At 33.5% G+C, this 12166-nt stretch overlaps 1 long non-coding RNA gene across 1 annotated transcript; it reads right to left on the bottom strand.

Moving 5' to 3' along the window:
- Positions 1–1985: 1985 nt before the first annotated feature.
- On the bottom strand, positions 1986–2720 carry LOC117180799. The gene is made up of 3 exons (XR_004468046.1): positions 2604–2720; positions 2277–2483; positions 1986–2168 (listed from the first exon to the last, which is right to left on the bottom strand). It is a non-coding gene; the product is annotated as an uncharacterized LOC117180799 (long non-coding RNA).
- Positions 2721–12166: the final 9446 nt, after the last annotated feature.

The following is a 12166-nucleotide window of genomic DNA, read 5'->3' as shown; positions in this document are numbered from 1 at the left end:
CCGTGAAATTCTAATGCAAATTTAAACGTAGAATTCGAATTTCAACCATTTAAAAGTTGATCTAGCTACTTTTTGAGATTGTTTTAAGAAGGAACCGAAGGGTGTCCCAGTGGGGTCTTTAAGGTTACTTTGTAGAGGCTCCTTTCGGTTCCTTCGGTCCGTCAGGGATGCGTTCCTAAATTTAAGCATACCCATGCTCAAACTTAATGGGGGGGGGGAGGTGTCACGTCCAGCGACTTTTATAATAATAATAACTAATTATAAACAATAGATTATAATTACATAACATTTATATTCGATAATAAATCAACAAGCTAAACGATTATATTCAACATTTAATTATTATTGTAAACAAACTTAGTATTGTTTAAATCATTCGTGAAGATCAGATTTGTAAGGAACGACGCAAGAGTGTAAGGTTAACCCAACACCCTAAGGGACGAACCAACAGCCCAAGAAAAGCTACGCCTAATCTTTTGTACAAAAAACAGGCACACGATAAGTAAAAAGCAATGAATTAATTAACAAGAAAAACAGAAAAGGCAGCTATATTTTCAATCTCATACGCTCATAATATGCTGGTACCTATAAGTACGTACACAGCGCAGTAGACAAAAATAAGCGATACACATAAATTTTCGCAAAAAAACCAGCAGACTACACATTAACTTAAGAGCCATAAATTAATCAGCAAGCCCACACTGAAAACAGACCATATTTTTAATCCCATACGTTTGAAAAATGCTGGTACCTACACTAATCATCCGCATCATTTAGACATTCTGGCCTACTTATTTCTACGACGGACACCAGCATCTTAGATCTAAAAGCAATAAACTTTTTAATCGAGATGACAGCTATAGGAGTGTAAGCCATTCCCAGACAATCAAAAGGACACATGCAAACCTTATGCTCTTCTAGGCACTATAATATCTTACCCTCGGACATCTAGGAAGGGATACCATATATTTTGGTAACTGCGCAATTCTCCATATTTGGGCACATCACGATTCCTAATCAATGATTGGCTATCTTACTAATTATCCCCTTGGTACTTAGGAAGGGATATAAGGCATTATGGTTACTACGACAGTTTCCATATATGGGCATATTCATAATTGTCAACGCCCATTGGACAATTAAGCTCTAACCGCTCTTCTACCTAATTGATTATCAACGCTGATTGGAACCAAGAGGAATTCCTACTTCTAAAACTACTCACTCCTACGGGAATCTAAGAAGGAATCTCGTGAATAATTACAGCAGATTTGGAAGCAGTAATCAGTTTAGTTTGTTTGTGTTAATTAGATTATACTCCAGCTCTCAGTTTTTAGTCCAGTCACAGTCAAGTCTCAGTTAGACAATTTAGATTGTGAGAAAAGAATCTTCGAAACCCTAAACTCCGGTCCAACAGTCCTGGCCCGTCAACCATATAACTATATAATTTACGAAGAATAGCTTCTGTGTGGAAGCCCGAGTCGAGAACACCTGTCACAAAGAGACAACGCTGCTCAGATACGTTGACCTTACCATCTCAGCCTGCCGAGCCATATTCAGCACCATCCACCGCCCGCGGGTACCCATACAGGATGCCAACAGAAGCAACAGATAATTTCGATTGGAGGAACAAAAAATTCCTATAGAAGGTCACGGAATAATCTCAAAAGTTTTTTTTGCAACGGTAAAAATCCGAATTTCAACAATTTAAAAGCTGAGTTTGCTGTTTTTTCCAGTTTTTAAAAAAAGAAACTGAATGGGGACCCACTGGGGTCTTTACGGATACTTTATAGAGGCTCCATTCGGTTCTTTTGGTCCGCTAGGGACTTTAAAATAAAATAAGATACAAAGTAGGTTACTTCTCTTGGGACGTAACAATATATATAGCAAGATTAAAATTAAATGTTAGAAAGCTACGTTTTTTTTCTCAGTAATATATAATTAATAATAATTATGCAGAGCAGGATGTAAATTTGACATACTTCAGACCAAAAGGATTATAGATGTTGAGTAATTATCCTTTATTTCCAGTTCCAGTTCGGTGCTTAAAAAACTAAGCGTTTTCCTCTTCAGGACAAAGTCATAATAAAGTTCACATTATATCATGAGTCGAGTAAACAATAAAGGTCGTGTAGTTAAAACTTACATCAATCCCATTTTCTCATATAAAACTGTAAAAAAAATATTAGATAAATATATAAATGTTGTTACAGGAATTAAGATGTCACGGAAAGAGTTAAGAAAGTCAGGTTAAGAATTGAAAATAGATTTATATTTACCAACAGAATTGTCTTCATTGTAGATACAACTTAGATTTTAAAAATCATTTTCTTGAAAAAAAGTTCCTTTAGAACTTATATAAATTTAAAAAAAGTAATAATATTAAATAAATCATTTTTGTAATTGTAGAAAAACTAGGTTTTCGTATCATCAATCGTATCATCAATTTTTATAATAAGGGTTCGGAGATTTATCAATGATTTAAACTAAAATTAAATTAGATAAATTATAAATTATTGAAAATCATTCAAATTTGTTAGTCTTTGCTATTAACAATTTTGGACTATTATTTTTAAGGTCTGTAATTTTATTTAAAAAATTGTTACCATTTTTCTTAATAAAGAACATTTCAGCAATTAATCTTGTAAATTCGTTAGGTTCAGCCTGTAACATGGTGACACTTTCTCAATCAATTAAGTGTTCAGTTTCAATCTGGTGTTTAGCTATGACTTTATGGTTATTATAGGGCTTTGTCTAAAATTATCATGATGTTCTTTTATTCTCGTAGATAGTAATCTACCAGTTTGACCAACATAACACTTTTCAAAATTCAAACACTGAATTTTATCAACTATATCAGTAAACTGACAGTCGTCTAGGGAGTCCTTTCCTAATTTTATAAATTTGTCAAGTTTCAAATCAATTCTGAAAACTGTTGTGACATTAAAATCATTAAGAATTCTTTTAAATTCAAAAGATAACTGTCCGTGATAAGGTATAGAAATTGTTAGTTTAAAAACAACAGTTCTGGCTAAACTTAAATTTATTTATTTAAAAAGAGTATCATTCATTATTTTTATTTTGTTATCAATACGTGTTTGAAAAAATTTGATGGGATAATTATTAAAATAAAGAGTTTTTAAAAATAAATTCAAAGTTTGACTATCTTTTCTTTTTGACATTTAAAAAGGGAATAGAATTATTCCTATCAATTTAATGTGTGCATTTAAATCTAGGATGATAACCCAGTGGGCAAAAAAATTAAGGAGGGCCTAGAGACGTCTTTGGGACATCCCTAACACGTCTTTTATAACATGTCTTTTGGTCATCCTAGGGATGATCTTAAAACGTCTAATGTCAGTACAAAAGATGTCCCGAGAACTTCCATGTTTTTAAGACGTCTTTAGGTCAGCTTTACGACATTGGTCGTCTTAGAGACGTCGATTGGTCTGACATAGGACGTCTGAGGAACGTCGTAAGGACGTTCTTGGGATTTTCGTAGTTTTATGCCCACTGGGAAGAATTGAATTGATGCATAACATAAAATAGTTTATCTTTTGGTGAAATAATAAATGGACCATAGCTATACCTAAAACATGTATGCATTGAAAAATCTAAATTTTTAATGATATTGAATTCTAGATCTTGCATAACTTAGTCGGCCGAAATAGATGAAATGGGAGAAACCATAGCTGTTCCATTTATTTGTCTATAACAATACAACATAAAATTACCATAGTAAAAAATCTTACCGATACAGGTTTAATATTATCACATGACTCATTTCCCAATTGAAACCTTGAATTTATTTTTAGAAACTCTTTATTTGCATAATTATCGAACAGAATTTATACAAATACGCATTAATAGCAAAATCAAAACAATTAATGATACTCTTTCTAAACAAATAAATTTAAATATAGTCCGAAATTTGGTTTCTAGACAACAATTTCTATACCTTATCATGGAAAGTTATCTTTTGAAATTAAAAGCCAGTCAACTTTGGCACCACCGAGAAGCTACCAGTCAAACTTATTGTTAGTTTTTAGCATTCAAACAATCATCCCCCACGGGTTTCAAGAGTACTAAAATGACGTTTTTTCACTCGAATTTTTTACCAGTTTAACGATAAATTGTTTCAAATAATAACCAATAATTATAATAATTTATTATTTATTATTTCGAATTCACCAGCAGCTGTTAGCCAGTCAACGAATTTCGAACACGAGCTCCCGGACTATTATAATATATTATAAATTATATTTAACTTTAGACAATTTATATCATAAATTATACATAGTTCTGACTTTAAAATAAGTATTGCATCGTTAAAAATTATCTGCACGTTGCTACATTGCAATTCGTCTCGCTTTCATTTTGACAAAGTTATTAATGACAATTTAGACATCCAATTATTTTACATCACCAAGTTCGATTGTCAGTAGAGATAGATTTAAGAATAAACTTTGATACATTCTATTCCGTAAATAGGATTTTATCATTTTTAATTTGCTGAACGTCCTTTCGCAAGTTGCTATATACTGTAGCATGCACAGTCAAATAAACTTTGTAAGGGATTAATTCGGAAAAATCGCTTTTCATGAAGCTGTATTTAATGAGTAAAGTGCGAAAAACATCTTTTAATGTTGACGTCTCATTGAACCTGTTACTATTTAACATTTTTAAGACATTTCTGTAGATTGTTCCTTACACTTTTCATACTCAAGTCTGTACTTTTTCGAATGTTTCCTTGTAGTGTACTGCAAAATGTACTGTAATTCATTATTCATCAGAAACGAAGTAGTGAACTTCTATCGCAGTAATGATGATAAGTCGTATTTATAGGCAAAGGTGAAAAGTACTCTACATACGCATATTCATTATGACATAAAGAGTATTGAAAGGGCCTTGTCTAAATTGGGCAATAAATAGAACAATAATTAATTTGTAATTTTCTCCTGGACGCATGCGGATGAAAAAAATTATTTCAAATTTCATAGTACGGAATAATTCCAGACAGATGCGAACGTCTTTCGATTTCCGTTTTTTGTTAAATACAATCCGGATAAAAACGAAAGAATTTCGGATTCTAATTTACAAAAAAAATCAAGTTTTATACTCCGGACGAACTTCAGACAGACGCGGATTTAATTCGGATCCCATTTCTTATCAGATACAATTCGGGCGAAAACGGTTGAGGCACGGATTTCACTTGATAAAAATATAATTGCAAATTCTATAGTCCGTAATAATTCCAGACAGATAAGAAATCATTTCGGATTATGTTTTTGTTCAATACAATTCGGACGAAAGCGGATGAATTTCGGATTCCACATCACAAGAAATATAATTTCAGGCGTTATCCTCCGGACGAATTTTAGACAGGTGTGGACTGATTTCGGATCACATTTCTAGTCGGATGCAATCCGGACGAAAACGGATGAATTTCGGCTTCCGCCTGAAAAAACTAATTTCTGATTTTATACTACGGACCAAAAAACTGTCTACCACAAAGCTAATATGGAATTTGAAAGTACTAATCTTTCACTTTCAAACCTGCTTGGATTTATTAGGATATCTTTATTTTTCACCAAAATATTGTAATTTTTTATTTTAGCGTTTCAACCCATTCTCAGGGGTTTTCGAGGGTTCTCTTTGTATTGCCGGTGTCAGTTTTTTGTTATAACCCCTAGCAGATCCAATATGGCGGCCACAATTTAGGGCTTTAAAAAGGATCAAAGGATTCCGCACAAAATACCAACAAAAAAGCGTACAGTCGTTTGGAACCAAACTTTGCACATTGATAAAAAATAACAAATATGGAACCCGTGTCTTTTAATTACTACGGAAGCCGTTTCCTAGGAGTAGAAACCACTCCTAACAAGCGACAACCATGCTAACGCACCTGCCTCTGGGAACAATAAGTTTAGTCGCATATTTTTCTTGGAATAATGAAGTTCCATGTCACAAGTGGATTAACCCACCTACCTGCTAATCCACCTAAACCCAGAAATCACCACTACCAAATCATAAGCAGGCTAACCCACGTAACCCTGGGAGCAGCGAATTTAGTCGTTTACATTTCGTGAAATAATTGAATTCCACACTACAAGTGGGCTAAGATTGAAATGAAATTTTTCAATTTAGCTTATTAACCCATTATTGCCGAGATGGTATGTCATTGTCATTTGAAAATGCTATCTGAGGGGTTTTCGGGGGTACCTTTTCGATTGGCTCAGTTTTCTGTTATAACTCCTGGAAGAGCGAATATGGAAAACAGTTAGGGCTTTAAAAAAAACAAAGTTTGATATTATGATTCATTTAATATTGTAAATTTACTTAGGATTTCCCAGCTTACTCGTCCAGCCAGGCAAGGCAAGACTTACGATTGCCCAGCCAGTTAAGGCAAGACTTGGGATTGTCCAATTAAGCAAGGAAGTACTCAATACTTTCCAGTCAATTGAGGCAAGACTTTAGATTGCCCAGCCAATCAAGAAAAGACTTACGATTGCCCATTCAGTTAAGGCAAGACTTGGGATTGTCCAGCTACGCAAGGAAGTACTTAATATTTTCCAGCTATTTAAGGCAAGACTTTAGATTGCTCAGCCAATCAAAGAAAGACTGTAGATTGCCCAGCCAATCAAGGAAAGACTTTGAATTGCCCGGCCAATGAAGGCAAGACTTTGTATCGCCCAGCCAGTCAAGGTAAGACTTTGAATCCCCCAGTCAGTCAAGGCAAGACTTTGAATCGTCCAGCCAGTTAAGGCAAGACTTACGATTTCCCAGCCAGTTAAGGCAAGACTTACGATTGTTTGTCCAATGAAGATGAAACTAATTGCTTGTTTTCTTATGGAAACGTTCGCGCTTCATGTCAAACGATCGTTGAAGAGACTTTCGTTTGTGACTACTAGGGTCATTATCATTTCTTTGTAAAGACAAGTAATAGTCGGCCATCATTTTTACATTGCATCGACCTTGATAATTTTGCTCTTTTTGGTCAAAGTCAATAGATGAAATACAATAGATGTACAATAGTTCTAAGCTTTGGATCTCGATTGTTCCCTAAAAATGTCTGTACAACATCTTTGAAACTCAACCATGCATCCTTTTCAATAGATGTCATGGTTTTGATAAAGTCATCATCTTTGATAAGTTTTCTTATATCAGGTTCAACAAAAATATATTCCTTAACTTTGGTATCACTTGAATGCGGAAATGTACATCCGATATAATTGAAACATCCTCCTTCGGTGTTTAGGACTTTCACAAATTGCTTCGTTAACCCTAGTTTTATATGGAGTGGTGGTAATAATACTTTCTTTCTGTCAACAAGACTTTCATAAACAACATTATACTGATTAACTGTCCACTATAATCTGTCTTGCACGACTGTCCCAAAGGTAAAGAAAACAAGGGTATTTAATGTTTCCTGATTGTAAACCTATTATAAGGTTTATCATTTTGAAGTCACCACAAATGAGCCAATTATGGACATTGTATTTGATTTTTATCAGGAGTAATTGGTGGGTATCATAAGATTCTTTCAGTGTAGTTAAGTGACCTACTGGAATTGCAGCGTACTTATTTCCATGATGTAATAGTACTGCTTTAGACTTTCTGTAGACGAATCTATGAAAAGACGCCTATCCTCTGGCGTATATGAGTTTATTTTGTATAAATTAATGAGTCCTTCGATATTATTACAATATAAAATCCCACTGTCCATTGAAAAGTACTTGATAAACTTTATTATTTATTTCTGTAAACAGTTACTCTAGTGCCAGGTAACAATAGTTTCCTCTCTTTGAGTTTTGAAGCGCAAAAAACAGATTTATCTTTTGGAAGATCAAGATCACGTATAAAATCGTCTAATCCGTCTTGGTCAAAAAAATTAGGACTTTCATCATCTGATTCTTCCCAAGAAGAATCTTTAGTTGCATTAGGATCATCAGTATCCATTGATTCGTCAGTTGATCGGTCACGCTTGTTTTCAGAGTGATTTCTAATATCAATCTTGGCTGGTGTAAAACTTTTTACATCAGGGTAAATGATCTTCTCCGAATACTTTCTAGACAAACCTCCTGTTTTGCATAAGCAAAAGTAACAATCAGTATCATGATCTTTGGGCTCACGCCAAACAGGTGGTTGAATAACAGTCTGCGTCTTGGTACTTTCATCTTTCCAATTTGAAGAATTTAATCTAGAAGCGTGATAAATTGAGGTTGGTACCCAACGTTTATCCAAATTTTTCATTGAAGTCTCCTAACAGTTGAAGTATGACGTTTTCATCGAGTTATTAATTGATCGACGGTATTTCTCCGTTTCACACTTTCCACAAACGTGACAAAACGTGTTAACTTTCTTAGCCCAAGGAGTTCTTGAACTCATTTTTTTTCTTATAATGAACAGTAACGTGAAAGCGTCGCCTCCGCAGTCCTCCTCCGCGCAGTCCGTCTTCTTTTGTTTTAGCAATGTGCGAAGCTTGGTTCCAAACGACTGAACGCTATTTTGTTGGTATTTTGTGCGGGATCTTTTATTCTTTTTAAAGCCCTAAATTGTGGCCGCCATATTGGATCTTCAAGGGGTTAGAACAAAAAACTGATACCGGCAATAGAAAGGACACCCTCGAAAACCCCTGAGATAATATTTTGAAGAAAAAATACCGTACCGTCAGCAATAGAGAATGCATTGTATCAATCTGAACACCTCAGCGTTAATGGGTTGAAACGCTAAAATAAAAAATTACAATATTTTGGTCAAAAATAAAGATGTTCTAATAAATCCAAGCAAGTTTGAAGAGGAAGATTAGTACTTTCAAATTCCATATTAGCTTTTGTGGTAGACATTTTTCTTGTTCGGTTACATAACCTCAAAACAGCTAAAAACACGTTTTTTGCACATTTAGGTTAGGATATCTTTAAAACCTGACGTACAGGAGCAATTTTAAGCTCGGATTCGGATTCAGCGCATCAAAATCCTTCGGAAATGTTAGGTCTGGTCACTGTCTTTAAAATTTGTCGTCCTGTCTAATTTAAGATTTTATACTAGACATGACTTCAGGACAAGTGCGAACTAATTTTGGATTTACGTTTTTTGTTGATAGAATCCAGACAAAAACGGACGAATATCGGATTCTTCTTTACCAACAACAATTTCAAATTTTATAGTTTGGACGAATGCCGGAGAAAAAAATAATTTCTGGTTCTACAATTCGGACAGTTTCCGGACAAATACGAGTAGATTTCGGACATAAAACATTTGTACGGGTGGAACTCGGATGAAACAGGACAGATTCCAGACGTATTACGTACAAATTCCAGTCATATTACGGACAAATTCCAGACTACTGCGGATGAATTTATCTGGAATTTATCCTAAAGCTATCCGGGATTTTTAGCATGCATTTTTTAGCTGCATTAATCCATAAGAATACGTTTTTTCATTAGTTGAGAAGATTGGGGAATATTTCAGATATGTAAAAAAATAATCCAGACAATTTTAAATAAAATTTTGTTTATTTGAGAAGAGATTACATAATTTTAGGAAAAATTTAAACCAGTTTAGAAGATTGTTAGGTGCGCTTAAACCTTGCTAAAAAATTCGGACATATCTTTTTAACTAACTTAAATTATCCCTAAAATTGTCTTAAAATCTTCGAGATTTGTTTCTGGGCATTTTGGAAATATTATGTGATGTTTTAAAATCGTTTAAAGTATTCTCTTAAAATTGAACACTGTTGAAATCCGTGGAATTACACTGAAATCTATTAAAAACTACAGGGTTAAAAATTCTGAATTAAAAGTGATATTGAATGATTTTCAGTAGTAAATTTGGTCAAAAACTTCATGTCATGTTAATTCATCAAATTCGGTTTTGAAATATTTTTGGAAAAAGAAGTGTTTCAACAAATTATATTTGTTCAAATAATTAAAAAATGTTTAAGATATTACTTCGAATTTCTATAATTGCAACAATTATTTTAAAATGCACAATATATGAAACGGAAAATAAAATATAATTTTGCCACTGGCCTTAATGGGCCCCCTCACAGGAGGAGGCTTCCCCGCAATGCGGGGTTTCACGGAAGGGAAGTTACGCTACTGCTTTAAACTCCAATCATGGCAAATTTATCTCAGGTTGTGTAATAATGCCCAAACGGGTAAAACACTACAACTTCTTCTGGTCCTATCATTCGTCGGGGAGATCATTAATAGAGAGTGCGCGACTGGCGCGCCAGCCGCCCACTCCCGTGCATTGGATGTCACATGAGGGGGCGATGGTTGGAGCCCCCTCATGCTACCCCAGTGCTAAAAATGTTTTTCTTTGATGAATATATTATTTTTTAATTAAATTAATAAAATATTTATAACAAAGAAAAAAATTTTTACTGTTTAAAGTTTAAAAAAATTATTGTATGTGATACTTACAGTTTCCCCGGCTTTCTTTCCACGAAAATGAAAATTTTTAAAAACTAAATTCGGAGATCCTATAAAATATCATAACGGACGTCCCCGGATTTTTTTAAGGGATATAATAACAAAAAAATTTATTGTGCTAAATAAAAATTTTATGCATATGTATTATTTTGATGTTACGTCGTTTTTCGTCTCTGCCTTTCCGATAATCCGGAAATTATTGATGAAATAAACGTTTTTGATTGCCTGCAAACAAGGTTAGTCCCGGGAGATTAGTTACTATGTTTATTTGTAAGTCCAAAGTTTCCGGTCAAAAATATTGTGTAGTTTGGAAGTAACGCTTGGGTGAATTGTAACACACATAACCTCGAAATATACACGCACGTTGGTAGCAATATCAAACATTTTTTGATAAAAAAGAAAACACAAAAAAGTGTGTGGGGACGTCCGTTAGCATGTTCGCTATCATTTCCCAGATTTTGATGGCAAAATATTTCTCATCCTAGGAAAAAAGCCAGGGGAATCTAACACTGAAAAATCGATACTATTTCCTAAGCGCTATACAAATTACTCACATTTTGCTGAATTAAAACTTTTTTGAATTAAACTACAAAAAAAAGTGTGTGGGGACGTCCTTCAGCATGTTCGCTATCATTTCCCAAATTTTTAAGACAAAATATTTATTATTCTAGAAAAAAAAGCCGGAGGAACCTAAACCTGGTAAAATCGACAATTTTCTAAGTATCACATGCTGTTAAAATAAAGAGGAGTGAAAAAATGTATATTTCTGGAAAAGATATTTTAGTTGAAAATGTATATAGAAACTTTGAGAGAAATTATTTTTGATGTAAAACCTGCAAAGATTGTTTGGAAAATGTATTAGGTTCAAACAAAATTTGGGAATAATTTTTTCCGTTTGAGGCGCACGTGTTTTCATGTTAATTTGTCTACATTTTTTGTAGAATTATCTTAATTTTAAATTTAAAAAAAATAATTATTTAACACTTTAAATATTAAAACAAAATTTATTTGAAGGAAAATATTTTGTTGTATTCTGCAGAAATTAATAATATTACTTAAGAAACAATTTTATTTAGGGAATTTTATTATTTGGGAATTTTTGAATTCGGTAACATTATATTACATTTTATTTTTTCAGATATTTCAGCCGTTTTTATAGAAAATATGGAAAATATGCTGTAATTATAATTTCGACATCTGGATTTTGTCTATGTTTTCCTACTGTATTTTTTTTAATATGTATGAAAATCTTTGAAATCACAAGTTATGAAAATCTTTGAAATCACAAGTTATGAAAATAATCTTAATTACAAATTTAAAAGCTCGCTGTACATCCAATTTTTACTCTTGGTTCTTAGCGATTTTTTCCTAATACATTTCAGTCTCTGGTAAGCGGCGGTACATTTAGTAGGTATATCTCTCACAAAATAAGTGAGTAAAATCCGAAAAAATTGGGTAGAGTTTTTAAAACTCTTCCCAGGAAACAAGAACCGACAAAAATGGAGTCAGTTTGAAATTCGTATCTGCCATTTGCAGATTGAAAATGTAATCGGTTGGCCATATTTTTAATCGGTCGCCTGATCGCGGTGATTTAAATCTGCCATTCCACATTCGTTAAAATGCTTAGTGAATAAAGTTGAATGAGACTGACTTACCTGAAATAATTCCTATGGGCATTCTACGATTCATCAATGTGCACATGAATGGGTTGAGATCAATATGAAATGGAGTTC

Source organism: Belonocnema kinseyi, chromosome 9 (assembly GCF_010883055.1).
Source record: "Belonocnema kinseyi isolate 2016_QV_RU_SX_M_011 chromosome 9, B_treatae_v1, whole genome shotgun sequence".
NCBI classification, from domain to species: Eukaryota; Metazoa; Arthropoda; class Insecta; order Hymenoptera; family Cynipidae; genus Belonocnema; species Belonocnema kinseyi.
This window is presented reverse-complemented; position numbering and strand designations above follow the sequence as displayed.